The 23,721-nt window shown below is 46.8% G+C and overlaps 2 protein-coding genes across 2 annotated transcripts in view; both read right to left on the bottom strand.

Moving 5' to 3' along the window:
• LOC309562616 (uncharacterized protein) overlaps positions 1–23,721 on the bottom strand; it is a 679,009-nt gene that overhangs the window by 198,397 nt on the left and 456,891 nt on the right.
• Positions 1–23,721, bottom strand: part of LOC309562621 (uncharacterized protein) — a 478,591-nt gene that overhangs the window by 7,173 nt on the left and 447,697 nt on the right. The gene's annotated exons all lie outside the window — the stretch shown is intronic.

Here is a 23,721-nt window from a genome sequence, read left to right as displayed (position 1 = left end):
ACAAGCCCCGCAACCAAAGTGACTCACGTCACAAGAACCCCCCCCCCCCCGCCCACTTCCTAATAAAAGTGGTATAGATTGATGAGGTGAGAAGGTGATTGGTGGGAAAGGTGACACATCTCCAGAATTAAGAGAATATTCCGACCCCGTAGGTGGGGGGAAATGTTCTGCCCCTTGGGTTAATCTAGGTTTCCACACTATATATGTGTGTATCATCGTCTGCTGGAGATAAAAGAGGTCACAGTGACTATGGAGGAAGAGGACGGACATGACGGGGGGGGGGGGGGGGTTACTGGGTGTAAATAGAGAATAAGATCTTATTACCTCCTCTGCTGCCACTTCCAGCAACGTCACCTCTCTACTTCCTCCAGACTCACCTTTCACCTGGAACTTCCTATTTATACCTGACATCACTTCCTGTCTTCCATAGAGACTTCCTGTCTGGGTAGAAATGAGATCACCACCTTGTGGAGCTCAGAGGAACTGCAGCCCCCGAGAAACGTCTCTTAGTGAGAACACGGCCTTGTGCTGTGTGTGTATGTACTGTATATCCTTATACATGGGGTCATCTCTACTCCCACCAAGGGGGAGAGAAATATATATCGGGATGAGTGGAGGAATTTCAAGGCAACTGATTTTGCAGTTTTGTTAACAATTATCCTCAACAACACCAGTAACACCACATACATCACATGACTGCTAGGTATGCTGTCTCTATAGACTGACGCTTTTATTCTCAAGGAGTTCCTGTATCCTGTATTGGTTCCGGGCTGTCCGGCTGTTACCAACCTCGGCTTAATTTCTTGGCTTGTATTCTCAACCTGCTTCTGCTTTCTAAGTTGGTACTCTGCTGCTAGTCTGTAACTGACCTCAGCTTGAATCCTAAACTCTGCTCTTGTTTCCAGAACTGGCACCATGTTGCTACCAACCTTGGCTTGTGTGCTTGATTCTGTTCCTGTCTTCTAAATCGGTACCAGACTGCCCAGCTGTTCCCAACTTCCGCTTATATCCTCCATTCTGTTCTTCTCTCCTGAATCCATAACTAGCTGCCCATGTCTTACCATCCTCAGCTTGTATCCTCCATGCTGTTCCTCTCTCCTGAATCCGTACCTAGCTGCCCATGTCTTACCATCCTCAGCTTGTATCCTCCATTCTGTTCCTCTCTCCTGAATCCGTACCTAGCTGCCCATGTCTTACCATCCTCAGCTTGTATCCTCCATTCTGTTCCTCTCTCCTGAATCCGTACCTAGCTGCCCATGTCTTACCATCCTCAGCTTGTATCCTCCATTCTGTTCCTATCTCCTGAATCCGTACCTAGATGCCCATGTCTTACCATCCTCAGCTTGTATCCTCAACTTTTTCCATGTCTCCTGAATTGGTATCCTGTAGCCTGGTTGTGTAAGGTTCTGGCACTCTCAGTGCCTCCTATCACATTTATTCCGGGTGATTTCCATCTACCTAGACAGAAGAAACACATATAGGTGTGTTTCCCTTTAAGGCTGAAGCTGTCATCACCCAGCGCCGGACTAGATGGCTATTTAGGGCGTCGGTTCTCACTCACATGTGTTCGTTCAAACACCCTTATCTGGATGCTAACCTTGCTTGAAGCTTCCATGCTTGCAAGCTTACTTCGCTGACGGAACCTCGCTGCGCTGATCCCTGTATCCCGCTACTGGATCATCCGCCTCTCCTGAACCACCCTTCGGCTTTTTTCGCTAATAGTGCTAAGTACCCCACAGGGGAATTCTCTATAAACTTATACTAAGCTTACACTATCTAGCTCTGCATAGTAGAGACTGTTTATCACATCTGCATAAACTAGATTGCTAGCTCTTGAGACTACTGCTACTTTTCTGCACTGGGTTGATCTCTTTTGTATGTCCACCTGCTATTCTATCATCTGCTATCATACAACATTGCTAAACCTTCCTGCATCCATCTGCTACTGTCTCACCTTCAAGTGTCTATTACCTACCACCTCCACTCAACCTATCCCTCAACCTTCATCATTGTGTTACCACATGCATAAAGTCATTCTAGGAACCAGCTTGCTAATTGTGTGTATTTACTGGCTGAAATAAGACCTTCCACACATGATGAGTCATTGAGGTTGGGAATGGTGTCTCAGCATATCTCTTACATGACTGCTGACGTGGAACTATTTCTGCAGCTGAAAATCCACACCATATAAAAACGCAGGAGCGTTACAGATTGAACGAACCCAAAAAATGGATTCAGCAGAAGTAGCCACTCAGGTGACACAATTAAAACAGCAGGTATCTGCGTTAATACACGCACTTGCTGAATTGAAAAACGACAATCAGGCTCTGTCGCAGCAGTTAATTAGACTGACACAACTTACCTCTGCACAGTCTCCTGAACCCAAGATAAATCCCCCTTTGGTATTTACAGGCGATCGCAAAAAATTTCGCGAATTTAAAAACGCATGTGAGTTACTTTTTTTGCTAAAACCTCGTACCTACCTTACTGATCACATTAAGGTTTGTACTATTATTTCTTACCTATCAGGCGATCCTCGAGCCTGGGCAGATTCTCTTTTTGAAAATAACGACCAGCTTCTCAACTCCTATGCCTTGTTCCTGGTAGAGCTCACTAGCCTATATGATGACCCCAATAGGCAGAGTACTGCCGATCTTCAGTTAAGATCCTTGAAACAAGGAAAAAGGCCTGTAGAAGACTTTGTCGCAGAATTCAAGAGATGGACCCTTGATTCAGGATGGAATGATGCATCTCTGAAAACCCAATTTAGGCTTGGCCTATCAGAAGCCGTCAAGGACGAGCTCGCCCGAGCAGAGATGCCAAAAACCCTGGATACATTGATACAACTCAGTATCACCATAGATAGAAGACTACGAGAAAGGAAGTCTGAAAAAATGGAAATGCCATTATCCAGTTCTTCTCAGAATTCAGCTATTGACCCCACTCCTAAACCCGCTCCAGGTAACCACAGACCCCGGCTACCTAAGGAAAAAAGGAGACCTAGTAGATATGGTGATCCTGCCTGGTCATGGTCCGAGCCTGCCTCAAACAGTCGACCTAGTCACTCTGACACATCCCATTTGGACCCTGATCCTACAGAGATGGATGAGGAGCCTATGGAGATTGGTGCCATACATGCTAGGTTGTCCTCACAAGAAAAAAGAGATCACAGGAGAATCTGTGGCCTTTGTTTTTATTGTGGTAAGGGGGGACATTTCATTACATTCTGCCCAACCAGACCCCATAGGCCTAAGGCTCTCCCAATGGAGGCCAGGCGAATCCGAAGGGTCTTCCCTGAAAAACAGCCTGGAAATTATCAAGGCTGTTGCCAGCCCTGTCCCCGTTCTATATCAGTGAAGGACACCCAGAAATTAACAAATATTGGAATAGATATTCCTTCAACTCCAGTGAACTTTATACCACGTTCAAAAAACCCTCCTGTACCACCTCCTGAGGATACTCCTATTTTTGCAAGCACATTTCTGGCTTCCGATGAAAATACAGAGATTCTTGCACCTGACTGCGTACGTGCTTCTAATGGCACGGTGGTATGTAGGAAGGATCTGAGGATGTTTGAAGAAGCATTGGTTGCTAGGACTACTAGGATTACTTCGGATGGTTATGCGTCCGATTCTAGTGAGGGGTCCATGTAGCAGACACCCTAACAACAAGTCCTATCCGATTCTCAGATCGGTTACCAACCTGATCCGATTTTCATATCGGCAAACAAGTGATCCGATTTTCATATCGGCAACAAGTGATCCGATTCTCAGATCGGTTACCAACCTGATCCGATTCTCATATCGGCAACAAGTGATCCGATTCTCATCGGTTACCAACCTGATCCGATTTTCATATCGGCAACAAGGGATCCGATTCTCAGATCGGTTACCAACCTTATCCGATTCTCGTATCGGCAACCAGTATTATCCGATTCTCATATCGGCAACCAATTTTTTTTTTTTTTTCTTCCCGATTTTCATATCGGCAACCAGTCTTATCCGATTCTCGCATCGGAGACCAGTCTCATTCCGATTCTCATATCGGCAACAAAAAAAAAAAAAAAAAGAGAATTTTTTTTTTTTTCCTTCCGATTTTCGCATCGGCAACCAGTCTCATGTGATTCTTATATCAACAACCAGCCTTAGAGGCCTTCCGGAGCCGGCCTTACGGGGGGGGTAATGTAAGGTTCTGGCACTCTCAGTGCCTCCTATCACATTTATTCCGGGTGATTTCCATCTACCTAGACAGAAGAAACACATATAGGTGTGTTTCCCTTTAAGGCTGAAGCTGTCATCACCCAGCGCCGGACTAGATGGCTATTTAGGGCGTCGGTTCTCACTCACATGTGTTCGTTCAAACACCCTTATCTGGATGCTAACCTTGCTTGAAGCTTCCATGCTTGCAAGCTTACTTCGCTGATGGAACCTCGCTGCGCTGATCCCTGTATCCCGCTACTGGATCATCCACCTCTCCTGAACCACCCTTCGGCTGTATCGCTAATAGTGCTAAGTACCCCGCAGGGGAATTCTCTATAAACTTATACTAAGCTTACACTATCTAGCTCTGCATAGTAGAGACTGTTTATCACATCTGCATAAACTAGATTGCTAGCTCTTGAGACTACTGCTACTTTTCTGCACTGGGTTGATCTCTTTTGTATGTCCACCTGCTATTCTATCATCTGCTATCATACAACATTGCTAAACCTTCCTGCATCCATCTGCTACTGTATCACCTTCAAGTGTCTATCACCTACCACCTCCACTCAACCTTCATCATTGTGTTACCACATACATAAAGTCACTCTAAGAACCAGCTTGCTAATTGTGTGTATTTACTGGCTGAAATAAGACCTTCCACACATGATGAGTCATTGAGGTTGGGAATGGTATCTCAGCATATCTCTTACATGACTGCTGACGTGGAACTATTTCTGCAGCTGAAAATCCACACCATATAAATACGCAGGAGCGTTACAGATTGTTACCATCCTCAGCTTGTGTCCTTAAATCTGTTCCTGTCCCCTGAACTGGTACTGCCTGGGCTGTCTGATCTAAGCTGGAATCATTGACTGTTATTTTTTTGTCCTGAATTTGCAGCATACTGCTTGGCGTTTACTGACCTCGGCTTGTATCTTTAACTCTGTTCCTGCCTTCCAAATTGCTATTACCGATCTCAGCTTGAATCCACAATTTTCTTCCTGTTCCTCTATTTGGTAGATAACAGAAAAAAGCCGCTCAGGTGAGATAAAGTGCTCTGGTGCAGGTCGGATCCGTCATCCAATAGTCCAATAATCAACAGAAGAAATGTGACCACACTCAATCTTCAACTGTACCTCTAATTGGTACCCTGTTACCTGACTGTTACAAATTTCGGCTTATATCCTCAACTCTGTTCCAGTGTCTTGGGTTGGTACCTTACTGCTCGGCTGTTACAGTCCTCAGCTTGAATCTTCAACTCTGTTTCCATTTCCTGGAATGGTACCCAGCTGTTTGGTTGTTACTGGGCTTAGCTTAAATCCTTGACTCCTGTATTCTGAACTGCTGCCCCACTGCCTTGCTATTACTGTTCTTGGCTTGACTCTTTGAATCCCTTCTCCTAAATTGTTACCCAGCTGCCCCACCTCGGTTGGTATCCTCGACTCTATTGCTATCTTCGGAATTGGTACCCAGCTGTTACTGACCTCAGCATAAATGTTTGACTCTGTTCCTGTCTACGTAAATTGTACCCCTCTGCTTGGCAGTTAGTGACCTAATTCTGAATATTTGACTCTGTTCCTGTCTTCTGCATTGGTACCTTGCTGCCTAGATGTATCAACCTTGGCTAGTATCCAGTTAACATTCCTCATCTTGCTCCTTTCCAATGATCTTTAGTCTTCTGAACTGTTTCCCAAAAGTTCAGCCATTACCAACCTCAGCTTGTATTCCTGACTGTTCCTTTCTCCTAAATTGGTACCCAGCTGCCTGTCTGTTACCAACCTTGGCTAGTATCTAGTCAATGTTCTTGTCACCTAATACATGGCATCATTCCTGCATCTGGTTACTGTCCAGTGATCTTCAGTCTTCTAAATTGTTACCCAACTGCCCAGCTGTTACCGACCTCAGCTTGTTGAGCGAACACGGACTGTATTATTCGTGTTCGTACCGAATAATTGGATTTTTTTTACCCGAACACGGACACGGACACTTTACTGTATGTTCGGGTAAAAATCCGTGTTCGGTCGTTTTATTTCCGGGTTTTGCATGCTTTGGCGCTCTTTTCATGGCGGGCTTTCAACAGCCAATCAACAATCGTTTAACTGGTGTGCCTTAAGCCATCCCAGCCATGCCTGCAAATGTCTTAGTAGCTGTGATTGGCCGTCTGAAGCATGTGACCAAGTCTTTATAAGTTCGAGGCAGCCGCCGCAGCAGCGTCATTCTGCTGCTTAGCTAAGGGACAGAGCACACATCAATGTGCTGGCTGCTGATTAGGGAAAGATAGGCAGGAAAAAACCATTTGTGTCCGGATAGAATTGAGGGACAGGTCGGAGTGTTTAGGCAGGGCGAGTTGTAGGCATTTTAGGGATAGAGTCTGCTGAATTATAGGGTCAGTGTCTTCTACAAACTACAATCGATATTGCTGTGTGGGGGGTGGGGTGAATCTGCACTCAATCCTGATCTACGATCTCTTCTCAATCCTGTTAGGGACAGAGTCTGCTGAATTTTAGGGAAACTGTGTTCTACAAACTACAATCGATATTGCTGTGTGGTGTGGGATTGGAGATAGGCAGGTGTCAGTGATCCACATCCATTTTTCTGTGTGTGAGCTGCAGTGAACACAATCTTTTTGGGGTGCAGTGAACACAATCTTTTTGGGCTGCAGTGAACACAATCTTTTTGGGCTGCAGTGAACACAATCTTTTTGGGGTGCAGTGAACAAAATCTTTTTGGGGTGCAGTGAACACAATCCTTTTTGGTGTGCAGTGAACACAATCTTTGTGGGGTGCAGTGAACAAAATCCTTTGTGGGGTGCAGTGAACACAATCTTTTTGGGGTGCAGTGAACAAAATCCTTTTTGGGGTGCAGTGAACAACATCCTTTTTGGGGTGCAGTGAACACAATCTTTTTGGGGTGCAGTGAACAAAATCCTTTGTGGGGTGCAGTGAACACAATCTTTTTGGGGTGCAGTGAACACAATCTTTGTGGGGTGCAGTGAACACAATCTTTTTGGGGTGGAGTGAACAACATCCTTTTTGGGGTGCAGTGAACAACATCCTTTTTGGGGTGCAGTGAACACAATCTTTTTGGGGTGCAGTGAACACAATCTTTGTGGGGTACAGTGAACAGAATCTTTGTGGGGTGCAGTGAACACAATCTTTGGGGGGTACAGTGAACACAATCTTTTTGGGGTGCAGTGAACACAATCTTTGTGGGGTGCAGTGAACACAATCTTTTTGGGGTGGAGTGAACAAAATCATTTTTGGGGTGCAGTGAACAACATCCTTTTTGGGGTGCAGTGATCAAAATCCTTTTTGGGGTGCAGTGAACACAATCTTTTTGGGGTGCAGTGAACAAAATCCTTTGTGGGGTGCAGTGAACAGAATCTTTGTGGGGTGCAGTGAACACAATCTTTGGGGGGGTACAGTGAACACAATCTTTTTGGGGTGCAGTGAACACAATCTTTGTGGGGTACAGTGAACAGAATCTTTGTGGGGTGCAGTGAACACAATCTTTGGGGGGTACAGTGAACACAATCTTTTTGGGGTGCAGTGAACACAATCTTTGGGGGGTACAGTGAACACAATCTTTTTGGGGTGCAGTGAACACAATCTTTGTGGGGTGCAGTGAACACAATCTTTGGGGGGGTACAGTGAACACAATCTTTTTGGGGTGCAGTGAACAACATCCTTTTAGGGTGCAGTGAACACAATCTTTGTGGGGTGCAGTGAACAACATCCTTTTAGGGTGCAGTGAACACAATCTTTGTGGGGTACAGTGAACAGAATCTTTGTGGGGTGCAGTGAACACAATCTTTGGGGGGTGCAGTGAACACAATCTTTGTGAGGTGCAGTGAACACAATCTTTGTGGGGTGCAGTGAACACAATCATTGTGGGGTGCAGTGAACTCAATCTTTGTGGGGTACAGTGAACACAATCTCATACTTCTGAAGATTTGAGGGTGCTGCCTGTTCCATACTCCCCCCTACTCCTAGCCTTTTAGGGGTACAAACAATAGTAATTGGGGCCTAGTGTGGTTGTGTACGTGTGATATACATACACTTTTTTTGGATCATATTTTCTATTCCGCTATTTAATCAAAAACCTTTGGGGATCAGTTAAATTGGGGGATAGTCTGTGTTGGTACGTGTGAGAGAGATCCACCTTTCCAAGTTGTTGGGGTTCATCTCATACTTCTGAAGGTTTGAGGGTGCTGCCTGTTCCATACTCCCCCCTACTCCTAGCCTTTTAGGGGTACAAACAATAGTAATTGGGGCCTAGTGTGGTTGTGTACGTGTGATATACATACACTTTTTTTGGATCATATTTTCTATTCCGCTATTTAATCAAAAACCTTTGGGGATCAGTTAAATTGGGGGATAGTCTGTGTTGGTACGTGTGAGAGAGATCCACCTTTCCAAGTTGTTGGGGTTCATCTCATACTTCTGAAGGTTTGAGGGTGCTGCCTGTTCCATACCCCCCCTACTCCTCATCTAGCCTTTTAGGGGTACAAACAATAGTCATTGGGGCCTAGTGTGGTTGTGTACGTGTGATATACATACACTTTTTTTGGATCATATTTTCTATTCCGCTATTTAATCAAAAACCTTTGGGGATCAGTTAAATTGGGGGATAGTCTGTGTTGGTACGTGTGAGAGAGATCCACCTTTCCAAGTTGTTGGGGTTCATCTCATACTTCTGAAGGTTTGAGGGTGCTGCCTGTTCCATACCCCCCCTACTCCTCATCTAGCCTTTTAGGGGTACAAACAATAGTAATTGGGGCCTAGTGTGGTTGTGTACGTGTGATATACATACACTTTTTTTGGATCATATTTTCTATTCCGCTATTTAATCAAAAACCTTTGGGGATCAGTTAAATTGGGGGATAGTCTGTGTTGGTACGTGTGAGAGAGATCCACCTTTCCAAGTTGTTGGGGTTCATCTCATACTTCTGAAGGTTTGAGGGTGCTGCCTGTTCCATACCCCCCCTACTCCTCATCTAGCCTTTTAGGTGTACAAACAATAGTAATTGGGGCCTAGTGTGGTTGTGTACGTGTGATATACATACACTTTTTTTGGATCATATTTTCTATTCCGCTATTTAATCAAAAACCTTTGGGGATCAGTTAAATTGGGGGATAGTCTGTGTTGGTACGTGTGAGAGAGATCCACCTTTCCAAGTTTTTGGGGTTCATCTCATACTTCTGAAGATTTGAGGGTGCTGCCTGTTCCATACCCCCCCTACTCCTCATCTAGCCTTTTAGGGGTACAAACAATAGTAATTGGGGCCTAGTGTGGTTGTGTACGTGTGATATACATACACTTTTTTTGGATCATATTTTCTATTCCGCTATTTAATCAAAAACCTTTGGGGATCAGTTAAATTGGGGGATAGTCTGTGTTGGTACGTGTGAGAGAGATCCACCTTTCCAAGTTGTTGGGGTTCATCTCATACTTCTGAAGGTTTGAGGGTGCTGCCTGTTCCATACTCCCCCTACTCCTCATCTAGCCTTTTAGGGGTACAAACAATAGTAATTGGGGCCCAGTGTGGTTGTGTACGTGTGATATACATACACTTTTTTTGGATCATATTTTCTATTCCGCTATTTAATCAAAAACCTTTGGGGATCAGTTAAATTGGGGGATAGTCTGTGTTGGTACGTGTGAGAGAGATCCACCTTTCCAAGTTGTTGGGGTTCATCTCATACTTCTGAAGGTTTGAGGGTGCTGCCTGTTCCATACCCCCCCTACTCCTCATCTAGCCTTTTAGGGGTACAAACAATAGTAATTGGGGCCTAGTGTGGTTGTGTACGTGTGATATACATACACTTTTTTTGGATCATATTTTCTATTCCGCTATTTAATCAAAAACCTTTGGGGATCAGTTAAATTGGGGGATAGTCTGTGTTGGTACGTGTGAGAGAGATCCACCTTTCCAAGTTGTTGGGGTTCATCTCATACTTCTGAAGGTTTGAGGGTGCTGCCTGTTCCATACCCCCCCTACTCCTCATCTAGCCTTTTAGGGGTACAAACAATAGTAATTGGGGCCTAGTGTGGTTGTGTACGTGTGATATACATACACTTTTTTTGGATCATATTTTCTATTCCGCTATTTAATCAAAAACCTTTGGGGATCAGTTAAATTGGGGGATAGTCTGTGTTGGTACGTGTGAGAGAGATCCACCTTTCCAAGTTGTTGGGGTTCATCTCATACTTCTGAAGGTTTGAGGGTGCTGCCTGTTCCATACTCCCCCTACTCCTCATCTAGCCTTTTAGGGGTACAAACAATAGTAATTGGGGCCTAGTGTGGTTGTGTACGTGTGATATACATACACTTTTTTTGGATCATATTTTCTATTCCGCTATTTAATCAAAAACCTTTGGGGATCAGTTAAATTGGGGGATAGTCTGTGTTGGTACGTGTGAGAGAGATCCACCTTTCCAAGTTTTTGGGGTTCATCTCATACTACTGAAGATTTGAGGGTGCTGCCTGTTCCATACTCCTGCTCCTACTGCTCAACCATCCTTTTAGGGGTACAAACAATAGTAATTGGGGCCTAGTGTGGTTGTGTACGTGCGAGATACATACACTTTTTTTGATCATATTTCCTATTCCGCTATTCAATAAAAACCTTTGAGGATCAATTGAATTGCGGGATAGTCTGTGTCGGTACGTGTGAGATCCACCTTTCCAAGTTGTTGGGGTTCATCTCATACTTCTGAAGATTTGAGGGTGCTGCCTGTTCCATACTCCTGCTCCTACTGCTCAACCATCCTTTTAGGGGTACAAACAATAGTAATTGGGGCCTAGTGTGGTTGTGTACGTGCGAGATACATACACTTTTTTTGATCATATTTCCTATTCCGCTATTCAATAAAAACCTTTGAGGATCAATTGAATTGCGGGATAGTCTGTGTCGGTACGTGTGAGATCCACCTTTCCAAGTTTTTGGGGTTCATCTCATACTTCTGAAGATTTGAGGGTGCTGCCTGTTCCATACTCCTCCTCCTACTCCTCATCCATCCTTTTAGGGGTACAAACAATAGTAATTGGGGCCTAGTGTGGTTGTGTACGTGCGAGATACATACACTTTTTTTGATCATATTTCCTATTCCGCTATTCAATAAAAACCTTTGAGGATCAATTGAATTGCGGGATAGTCTGTGTCGGTACGTGTGAGATCCACCTTTCCAAGTTTTTGGGGTTCATCTCATACTTCTGAAGATTTGAGGGTGCTGCCTGTTCCATACTCCTCCTCCTACTCCTCATCCATCCTTTTAGGGGTACAAACAATAGTAATTGGGGCCTAGTGTGGTTGTGTACGTGCGAGATACATACACTTTTTTTGATCATATTTCCTATTCCGCTATTCAATAAAAACCTTTGAGGATCAATTGAATTGCGGGATAGTCTGTGTCGGTACGTGTGAGATCCACCTTTCCAAGTTTTTGGGGTTCATCTCATACTTCTGAAGATTTGAGGGTGCTGTCTGTTCCATACTCCTCCTACTCCTCATCCATCCTTTTAGGGGTAGAAACAATAGTAATTGGGGCCTAGTGTGGTTTTGTACGTGCGAGATACATACACTTTTTTTGGATCATATTTCCTATTCCGCTATTCAATAAAAACCTTTCTAGGGCAAGATCTTAAATTACAGAAATATGAGGAGACCGTCAAATAAGGGCCGTGGCCTGGGTCGTGGTGCTGCTGGTAGAGCTCCTGTTGCAAGGAGAGGACGTGGTCGATCTGTGCCAGCTACACGCACAAGTGAAACACCTTCCTCAAGTGTGAGTAGGCGACAGAACCTGCATCAGTATTTGGTAGGGCATCAAACGCCCCTAGAAGTGATGAGGCCAGAACAAGTTGAGGCGATAGTAGATTGGTTTGCTGCTGACAGTGCCTCCAGTTCCTTCACATTGTCTCCCACCCAGTCTACTGCAGAAAGGTCAGAGTTGGCACCTGCAGCCAATGTCCAACCGTCTTTCACCTCACCCCCTTGCAAATCAGGCCAGCAGTCTGAGCCCCAAGCCATACAGCAGTCTCTTATTCTTTTTGAGGACTCTGTCAGCAGGGTTTCCCAGGGCCATCCACCTAGCCCTGCCCCAGAAGTGGAAGAGATTGAGTGCAGCGATGCCCAACCACTTATTTCTCAAGATGAGTACATGCAAGGATCATCGCAGCACGTCTCCGATGATGACGAAACGCAGGTGCCAACTGCTGCGGCGTTCAGCATTGTGGAGACCGACAAGGAGGGCAGGGGTGAAGACTGGGTGGAAGATGATGTGGAGGACGATGAGGTCCTCGACCCCACATGGAATGAACGTCATGCAGGTGACCTGAGTAGTTTGGAGGAAGAGGCGGTGGTCGCACAGAGCCACCAGCACAGCAGAAGAGGGAGCAGGGTGCAGAAGCGGAGCGGCCGTGCCCTAGACACTACGCCCGCTACTGCCCAACGCAGCAAGGGAACGAGCGCACCAAAGTCAGCTCAAAGGAGTTCTCTAGCGTGGAAGTTCTTTAGAAAATGTGCTGATGACAGGACACGAGTGGTTTGCACCCTGTGCAATCAGAGCTTGAAGCGAGGCATAAACCTTCTCAACCTGAGCACAACCTGCATGATCAGGCATCTAAGTGCAAAGCACGAGCTGCAGTGGAGTACACACCTTCAAAACCAAGAAACGTCTCTGGCTCATCCTGCTTCCTCTTCTGCTGCAGTCTCGGCCGCTCCAGCCACATCTGTAGTGATACCGGCACCTGCCACCCCGCAAACAGACGATCTGTCAGCAACACCACCACCTGGGTCACCAACAACCATCTCCACAATGTCCCGTGGAAGCGTTCAGCTTTCCATCTCCCAAACACTTGAGAGGAAGAGGAAGTACCCCCCTACCCACCCGCGATCCCTGGCCCTGAATGCCAGCATTTCAAAATTATTGGCCTTTGAAATGCTGTCATTCCGTCTGGTGGAGACGCACAGTTTTAAAAACCTTATGTCGGTGGCTGTCCCACAGTACGTCGTGCCCAGCCGCCACTACTTTTCCAGGCAAGCCATCCCTTCCCTGCACAACCAAGTGGGGGAAAATATCAGGTGTGCACTGCGCAACGCCATCTGTGCCAAGGTCCACCTAACTACGGATACGTGGACCAGTAAGCACGGTCAGGGGCGTTATATCTCCCTAACGGCACACTGGGTAAATGCAGTGGCGGATGGGCCTGAGGCGGATAGCAATTTGGCGCATGTCCTTCCACCACCGAGGATTGCAGGGCGCTTCAGTTTGCCTCCTGTTCCTAACTCCTCCTACTCCGCTTCCTCATCCTCTACCGCCTCCTCATCCGGACAGCGTAACACCTTCACCACCAACTTCAGCACGGCCAGGGGTAAACGACAGCAGGCAGTTTTACAACTTGCCTGTTTGGGGGACAAACCACACACCGCGCAGGAGTTGTGGAGGAGCATGGAACAGCAGACAAATGAGTGGTTGCTGCCAGCGAGCCTCAAGCCCGGCCTGGTGGTGTGCGATAACGGGCGAAATCTCATAGCAGCTCTGGGCCTAGCCGGTTTGACGCACATCCCTTGCCTGGCGCATGTGCTGAATTTGGTGGTGCAGAGGTTCCTTAAAAACTACCCCGATATGTCAGAGCTGCTGCAGAAAGTGCGGGCCGTTTGTGCGCACTTTCGGCGTTCTCACCCTGCTGCTGCTCGCCTGGCAGCGCTGCAGCGTAACTTCGGCCTTCCCGCTCACCGCCTCATATGTGACGTGCCCACAAGGTGGAACTCCACCTTGCACATGCTGGAAAGACTGTGCGAGCAGCAGCAGGCCATAGTGGAGTTTCAGCTGCAGCACGCACGCGTGAGTCGCTCTGCGGAACAGCACCACTTCACCACCAATAACTGGGCCTCCATGCGAGACCTGTGTGCCTTGTTGCGCTGTTTTGAGTACTCCACCAACATGGCCAGTGGCAATGACGCCGTTCTCAGCTTAACTATCCCACTTCTATGCCTCCTTGAAAAAACAATTCGGGCGATGATGGAAGAGGATGTGGCACAGGATGAGGAGGAGGAGGAGGATGAAGAGGTAACATTTCCAAGGCTTTCAGGGCAGTCATTCGCAAGGGGCTCCGAGGGTGGGTTCCTGCACACGCAAACGCCAGGGACGCAATTGTCCAGCAGGGGCACAGTTCTGGAGGATGAGGAGGATGAGGAGGAGGAGGAGCTGGAGGAGGAGATGGAACCATGTTCACAGCAGGGTGGCACCCAGGCCAGCTCATGGCCATCACTGGTGCGTGGCTGGGGGGATACAGAGGACACGGACGATACACCTCCCACAGAGGACAGCCTTTCGTTGCCTCTGGGCAGCCTGGCACACATGAGCGATTACATGCTGCAGTGTCTCCACAACGACCGCCGAGTTGCCCACATTCTAACTTGTGCTGATTACTGGGTGGCCACGCTGCTGGATCCCCGTTACAAGGACAACGTACCGTCCTTAATTCACTCACTGGAGCGCGATCGCAAGATGCGCGAGTACAAGCGCACGCTGGTAGACGCCATGCTGCTGGCATTCCCATCTGACAGCGGGGCCACAGTGGAAGCACAAGGCAGAGGAGGAGGAGGAGGAGGTCGCCAACGCAACCAGGGCACCGCCAGCACCTCAGAAGGCAGGGTTAGCATGGCCGAAATGTGGAAAAGCTTTGTCAGCACGCCACAACAAACAGCAGCACCAGCAGCTCAGATGGAACGTCTTAGCAGGAGGCAGCATTTTACCAACATGGTGGAGCAGTATGTGTGCACACGCCTACATGTAGTGAATGACGGGTCTGCCCCCTTCAACTTCTGGGTCTCCAAATTGGGCACATGGCCTGAGCTTGCCCTTTACGCCTTGGAGGTGCTGGCGTGCCCTGCAGCCAGTGTATTATCTGAACGGGTATTTAGCACGGCTGGGGGCGTTATAACAGACAAGCGCAGCCGCCTGTCCAGAGACAATGTGGACAAGCTCACGTTCATTAAAATGAACCAGGCATGGATCCCACGGGACTTTTCCGTACCTTATGCAGAATAGCAATGGATACCGACCTTACCCACCCATTGTTCCATTTTTGCTCTTTCTCACTCTTTTGGGGTGTACCCTCATTTAAAATTTTTGAAAAGAAGCAGTGTTGGCTACCTCGTCCTCCTCCTCAGGGCCAGATTAATGTAGGGGCTATTGGAGCTGCAGCTCCAGGCCCCTACCTTTTATATAGGCCCCGGGTTGGCCATATTCACTGTTACCGCTCTTCTGTCACTTGTAAACACAGAAGTCTGGCTTCTATGCTCGCTTCCCCAGGCAGCACCCTCAGAACCTCCCCACACAGCGTGAAGGCCGGACAAGGAGGGACAGTTGGCGATGCATGGATGTGTTTATGGGCTTCAGAGACAGCATCCCATGTTGAATTAGGCATGCATGGCTGCACCCTTCCTCCTCTGGGTGCATGGCAAGGCACGGCCCTTAAGGCCCTTCAAAATCCTCAGCACCAAGCCCATGATGCTGTTAATCCGGCCCTGGTCCTCCTCCACCGCCGCTTCCACCTACACCGCCCATAGGTGTGCGCAGCCTATTGCATTAAGGTGTGCACCCCAAAGTTGAAATACACATGCATGTGTTTGCCAGCAGGGAGAGTAATGTATCGGGGCCATGTACCTGTAGGCAAGGAGAAATAGAGCAGAGCAGGTCCCAGGGAGATCTTTCCCATCTCCTCACTGGCAATGCTATGTGCCCTAGGTGATTAGGGTGTGCCCAGGCACACCCAGCACACCCTGTGCGCACGCCTATGTCACCGCCACATCCACCACCACCTCAACCTCCCTCCTACTCCATATGGGCCTCGTCCTTCAGAGATGAAGAAGAACATTGTTTTATTTTTCTGTTTTTTTTTGTTGTTTTAAGTTATTTCCCTATCCACATTTGTTTGCAGAGCACTTGCCATGCTCTTAATTACGTTTTGCTGCCATTTGCAGCACTCTAGCCCTTTCCTTTGGTGTTTTAGAGCCATTTTAGTGCCTTAAAGTTCGGGTCCCCATTGACTTCAATGGGGTTCGGTGTCCGGGAAAAGTTCGGTAAAAGTCCGGGACACGGACCCGGACTTTTTTTTAAAGTTCGGCCGAACCCGTCGAACACGGACATCTAGGTGTCCGCTCAACCCTACTCAACACTACTCAGCTTGTATTCTTCACTTTGTTCCTTTCTCCTAAATTGGTACCCAGCTGCCTGGCTGTTACTGAACTCAACTTGAATCCTCAACTCTTTTCCCATCTCCTGGATTGGTACTCCACTGCCTGGTTGTTACTGACCTCAGCTTAAACACCCAACTTTCTTTTTGCTCCCCCAGTTGGTACCATACTCGTCTGTTACCGATCTTGGCTTGAATCCCCAACTCTGTTTCTTTCTCCTGAATTGGTACTGCCTGGCTGTTACTGAACTCATCTTGAGTCATCGACTCTGTTCCTGTCTCCTGGATTGGTCCTCCACTGCCCAGCTGTGACTGACCTCAGCCTAAACACTCAACTTTCTTCTTGTCCTGAGTTGGTACCCAGCTACCTGTCTGTTACTAACCCTAGCCTAAATTCTCAACTCATTTCCTTTCTTTTTAATTGGTACTCCCCAGCTGTTACAGAACTCCACTTGAATCTTTGACTCTGTTCCCCTGTCCTGGATTGGTACTATACTGCCTGGCTGTTACATGCCCTCAGCTTAAAATCCTCAATGTTCTTCTTGTCCTCTAGTCGGTACCCAGCTACCCAGCTGTTAGCAACCTCGACTTGAATCCTCAACTCTGTTCCTTTCTCCTGAATTGGTACTGCCTGGTTGTTACTGATCTCAACTTGATTTCTCGACTCTGTTCCTGTCTCATGGATTTCTACTGCCCAGCTGTACTCAGCTTAAAATCCTCAACCTACTTCTTGTCCTCTTAGTTGGTACCCGGCTGTTTGTGACTTTGGCTTGAATCCTCAACTCTGTTCCTTTCTCCTGAATTGGTACTGCCCGGCTTTTACTGAACTCAACTTGAATCAACTCTGTTTCCGTCTCCTGGATTGGTATTCCGCTGTCTTGCTATTACTGACCTAAGCTTAAGCACTCAAATTGTTACTTTTCCCAGAGATGGTACTCCGGCTACCCATCTGTTACTGACCTCAGCTTAAAACCTCAACTCTGTTCCTTTCTCCTGAATTGGTACTGCCCGGCTCTTACTGAACTCAAATTGAATCCACGACTGACTTTACCTTGAATCGTCTACTCTGTTCCAGTCTCCTGGATTGGTATTTTGCTGCCCAACTGCTACTGACCTCAGCTTAAATTCCTCAACTATCTTCTTGTCCTGAGTCTGTATTGACACTTTGGGCCCAATTTGGAGATTGTCTCTTAGGGATGTACTCACTTTTGTTGCCAGTGGTTTAGACATTAATGGTTGTGTGTTGAGGGGGAGGGGTGTACTTACTTTTTCCAAATACTGTATATCATAAATATATATATATTTCATAAACATATCTCAGAAATATATTAAATATATTTTACTTAGAAATATTTATATTTCATAAATATATTTTATTCTTTATTATTTCTATCTCATAAATATATTTTACTATTTATTATTTATATATACAATATATATATATTTCATAAATATATTTTACTCATAAATATTTATATTTCATAAATATATTTTACTCTTTATTATTTATATCTCATAAACCGCCGGGCACGTGTAATGTTCTGGTACCTTTGGGTACCCTAATTACTCTTTCATAAGTGTATGCGCCCCACCATTCTCTTTTGGTAAGGTGCGCATACACCTTTAAGACTGATGCTGTCATCACTGAGCGCCGGACTGGATGGCTATTTAGATCGCCGGCTCTCACTCACATGTGTTCGTTCAAACTGCTTTGTGCCTTGATGCTAACCTGTCTTGAAGCTCACATGCTTGCAAGCATACCTCGCTGTCGGAACCACGTTGCGCTGATCCCTGTATCCCGCTACCGGATCATCCGCTCTTGCCGAACCTCTCCTCTGCTACATTGCTATTAGTGATAAGTACCCCACAGGGGAAACCTCTATAACCTTTATACTAAAGCTTACACTATCTAGCTCTGCATACTAAGGACTATTACTACATCTGCATTATCTAAGATTGCTAGCTCTTGAGCCTACTACCACCTGTTCTTGCACTGGGTTGATCTCTCTTGTATGTCCACCTGCTACTCTGTCATCTGCTACCATACATGATTGCTAAACCTATCTGCATCCCATCTGCTACTATCTTACTTTCAAGAACATTTCCTTTCAAGTGTCTGTCATCTACCATCTCTACCCAACCTGTCTCTTCAGCCTATCATCACTGTGTTACTATATACATAAGTCACTCTAGGAAACATCTTATTGAGTGTGTGTATTTACTTGCTGAATTGAGATCATCCACACATGATGAGTCATTGAGAGTTGGGATTGGTGTCTCAGCGTTTCTCTACATGACTACTGAAGTGGAATATTTCTGCAGCTGAAAATCCACATCATACGTAAAACGCAGGAGCGTTACAGCACGCGCGCGGGGGGGGGGGGGTCCGTGACCGAGCGGGAGCGTGCATCCGGCGGTGTGCGCTCGCTCCCCAGAGCCTCACAGGCTAGTGACGTACCGGTACGTCACTTTGCCTGTGAGGGGCTGACCGCCGCAGTATATGTACTTGCGGCGGTCAGCAAGTGGTTAATGCAATTTTTGGTGCGACTTTGATCCACAGAGTGTAAAGTTGGATCAAAGCTGCACTCAAAGTCACACTCTAGCCTAGTGGCTACATTTCCACTAGTGCGACTCTTAGGTTGTGCGATTTAGAGTGCGACTTTCAGTGCAGCTTTGATCCAACTTTACACTCTCCGGAATCAAAGTCGCATCAAAGTAGTGCAGGCACCTTTTCAAAGTCGCTGATTTTCCAAGTGGCATAGATGGAAAACGGGCGCCATTGAAATCAATGGACTGTGACTTGTCATGTGACTTTATATGTCCAAAGTCGCATGACAAGTCACACTAGTGGAAACGGAGCCTAAAACTCATTACTCACATGTAATGAGGAATAGAAATGGATCCGAATCCTTCTACACCTTCACAAATGTTCCTTTCTACCTTATTTCTTTCATATATTGTGCCTGTCACGTGACCCCCCCCCCTCCCTCCTCCTCTGTCCCCCCCATCCGCTTTTCTCTCTCCCCTCCTCCTCTGTCTCCCTCCATCCTCCTCTCTCTCCCCCTCCTCCTCTGTCTTCCCCCCTCCTCTCTCTCCCCCATCCTCCTCCTCTGTCTACCTCCATCCTCCTCTCTCTCTCCCCCCTCCTCCTCTGTCTCCCCCATCCTCCTCCTCTGTCTACCTCCATCCTCCTCTGTCTCCCCCCCATCCTCCTCTGTCTCCCCCCCCCATCCTACTCTCTCTCTCTCCCCTCCTCCTCTGCCCCTTCCATCCTCCTCTCTCTCTCCCCCTCCTCCTCTGTCTCCCTCCATCCTCCTCTCTCTCCCCCCCTCCGTCTCCCCCTCCTCCTCCTCTTTCTCCCCTCCCCCTCCTCTTTTCTCAATCCCCCCTCTTTTCTCTCTCCCCCCTCCTCCTTTCTCACTCCCCCCTCCTCCTTTCTCACTCCCCCCTCCTCCTTTCTCTCTCTCCCCCCATCTCTCAGGAGAAGCTGCTAGCCTAAACGAGGCTATGAAGATAGGAGGAGATCATGTTCTGTGAAGGATAGGGGGGATGGGGGCGGGGCGGGGCAGGTCCAGGCACGCCTGTCTAAGAAAGACCGACAACCTTTTTAGGAAGTGAGATAAAGCTTAACAAATTCAGATAAAGAGAGATAGCGTTGTCAGTGAGGAACAGGATTATTCAGCTTAGATAAGACTTTCTAAGCTACACAAGAAGCTATCCAGAAAATGAATAATATCAAAGATAAAGATATTTCACAAACTATTAATAAGAGAAATGTCATTTTTTTTATTTTTATCAATAAATTTTTATTTGGTTTTGCATAAACAGACAAGAATCGAAGAACATGACAACTTCAATATGGTGCAACAAGCACCAATAAAACAAAAATTCACAGGATATAATTATCAAATGCAATACAGTAACTCCATACAGTCCGAAAATATAAGAAATGTCATTTATGACTGGAGTTTCCCTTTAACCCACTTGCCGATTGCCAGCAGTACATATACTGCGGCAAGACGGCTCTGTCCTGCGAAACGACGTAACTGTATGCCGTTTCGCAGGACCGCTAGCGGAGGCGCGCGCACATGCCACTTCTCTACAGGGGGAGCCAGTCAGCGGGTCCGGAGGACACGACTGCCGCCGGGCACCCGTAATTGCGCCCTGAAGAGACAGAATGGCGGTCTGCCATTGTAAACACAGCACATTGCTGTTCTGTCAGTGATGTACACAGAGCTCCTCCTATTTAGGATCACAAGTCTCTGTATTTAAGCAGCAAGCCCATTTCCCACACAGTTAGAAAGCACCCCCTATGGACACTTTTAACCCTTTGATCGCCCCCTGGTGTTAACCCCTTCCCTGCCAGTGTCATTATGCATATTTTTAGCACTGATTAATGTAACAATATCACTGCCCCCCCCCCCCCCCCCAAAAGTGTCAAAAATGTCAGTTAGGGGTCCAATCTGTCCGCCGCAATGTCGCAGTCCCGCTAAAAGTCGCTGATTGCCGCCATTACTGGTAAAAAAAAAAAAATCATGACCTAAATCTTTCCCCTAGTTTGTAGATGTGATAACTTTTGCGCAAACCAATCAAAATACGCTTATTGGGTTTTTTTTTTTTTTAATATGTACCGTGTTTCCCCGAAAACAAGACCGGGTCATATATTAATTTTGGCTACAAAAAACACACTAGGGCTTATTTTCGGGGGATGTCTTACTTATTTACGGTATGTACAAAATTTTAAAGGATAAAAATATTCTGACCCTTTAAAGCAGGGATCCTCAAACTACGGCCCTCCAGGCGTTGCGGAACTACACATCCCACGAGGCATTGTAAATCTCTGACATTCACAGGCATGATGGGAATTGTAGTTCCTGAACAACTGGAGGGCCGTAGTTTGAAGACCCCCTGCTTTAAAGGATGATAGACAGCACAGTGCGTGTGGTGTGTTATTGACCCCTCTCTATGTTCTAAAAAATCTGGAATAAAACAAAATGTTTTAAAAAAAGTTGCTGTGTCCCGTCTTATCTCCCCTTCTCCCCGCCGGCCAGCTGAGGAGTCAGCATTATGAAATTCTGTAATACCAAAATCCTGGTTAAAGTCCTTGTAAAATTACGTAATCCATGTGCTGCAATACCCCTTTGAGGTTCTTTGCCTGGATCTGGGCCCCACCCACCACTCCCTTTTGCCTATAAAGTATGGAGGACCTGTCCATCTACTCTGAAGCAGGCTGAAGGTACACATGGGTCATCCTCGGACTCACATCCTGTTCTGAATGCCAAAAGAATCCACCCGAGACTTCCATGAGTTGGAGAGCTAATCCCCTTCCCCCCACCTTCCCCGTCCTCTACAGGTCATGTGATAGCAAGGGATTGGTGAGGGCCACCAGTGATCTCCCCTACTTTGGAAATTGCCACTTTTTGGAGTTGACAGGAGTTAGTGACCCTCCTCAATCTTACCCTTTAGTCCCCCACTCTGCTGTGGTATATGTGGTGACCCCACACTACCTTCCCTAACTTTTATATAAATATTTTTTTGTACAGCCAACCACCAGAGTGAGGGAAGTGTTCTCTGAGGTGTATATTAAAGTGTGCTTCACATAAAAGACATTTCCCGCACTCAGAATACTAACACATCTCAAGGGTTGTGTGGGACCTCTGATGTCTGGAAAGATTGGACTTCTGTGAAAATTTTTTCCCACACTTGGGGCAGGAATACGGCTTCTCCCCCGTGTGGCACCTCCGATGTGCATCAAGATGGGGTTTGCGTACAAAACATCTTCCGCACTCAGGGCAGGGATACGGCTTCTCTCCTGTGTGAGATCTGTGATGTATTACAAGGTCTGACTTCCGTAGATAACATTTCCCACACTCGGAGCAGGAATGTGGCTTCTCACCCGTGTGGCATATTTGATGTCCAGCAAGATGGGACTTCCGCGAAAAACTTTTCCCACACTCAGGACAGGAATACGGCCTCTCCCCTGTGTGACATCTCCGGTGTAAATCAAGAAATGGTTTACGCATAAAACATTTCCCGCACTCGGGACAGGAATATGGCTTCTGACCAACATGACAACCCCGATGTCTGTCAAGAAGTGGTTTACGTACAAAACACTGTCCGCACTCAGGACAGATATACGGCTTCTCCCCTGTGTGATATCGTTGATGTGTAACAAGGTCTGATTTCCGTTGATAACATTTCCCGCACTCAGGGCAGACATGCGGCTTCTCGCCGGTGTGGCACATTTGATGTCCAGTAAGATGCGACTTCCGAGAAAAACACTTCCCGCACTCGGGACAGGAATGTGGCTTCTCACCTGTGTGCAATCTCTGATGCCTGCAAAGATGTGACTTAGCTGAAAAACATTTCCCGCACTCAGAACATGAATACGGCCTCTCTCCTGTGTGAGATTTTTGATGTATGACAAGTTCTGTTTTCCGTGTATAACATTTCCCGCACTCAGAACAGGAATGCAGCTTCTTATCTTTGTGGTATATCTGATGTACAGAAAGGTTAGTCTTCCCAGAAAACCGTTTCCCGGACTCACCACAAAAATATGGCTTCTCAACTGCGTGAGATCTTTGATGTCTGACAAGTCGTGTTTTTTCATGAAAACGCTTCCCGCACTCAGTACAGGAAAACCTCTTATCTGTTGGAAGGACGGCACCGTCCCTCACAGTCTGAGGTTCCTCAGGATAAGAGTAATACGATGGTCTGGCACTGTCCCTCACAGTCTGAGGTTCCTCAGGATAGGAGGAATACGATGGTCCGGCACTGTCCCTCACAGTCTGAGGTTCCTCAGGATAAGAGGAATACGATGGTCCGGCACTGTCCCTCACAGTCTGAGGTTCCTCAGGATAAGAGGAATACGATGGTCCGGCACTGTCCGTCACAGTTTGAGGCTCCTCAGGATAAGAGGAATACGATGGTCCATCTACACTGTGTGGTGCCGGATGGACATTTGAGGTATCCGGGTTTTCTCCTGGACTATACTGTGTGATGTCCTCATCTTCTACTTTACAGTCTGGAGACAAAGTGAGACAATCCTCTGAGGTTTTCCTCATCTCCCGTCCATGTACTAAAATAGAAATACAAAGATTATTACTAGACATCAGCAGATTGGTTCCCCTAAACCAGGACTCCGCCCACATCAGGCAGCTTTGTCTCTGAGGATCTTACAATTGCTCCCTCAAGGTAACTAGTAAATGGATCCTCGTGACCTCCATTTAACTGATTTTTGCATTTATAGAAAAGTTTACTTTATAATCTGGACCAATCAGTGAGCAGTATGGGTGGAGGAATGGATTTAGTGTTAAT

The sequence above is a fragment of the Pelophylax lessonae genome (genome assembly GCF_965119305.1).
Source record: "Pelophylax lessonae genome assembly, chromosome: 9".
Lineage (NCBI taxonomy): Eukaryota > Metazoa > Chordata > Amphibia > Anura > Ranidae > Pelophylax > Pelophylax lessonae.
Note: the sequence above shows the minus strand (reverse complement) of the source record. Positions and strands in the feature narration are given on the sequence as shown.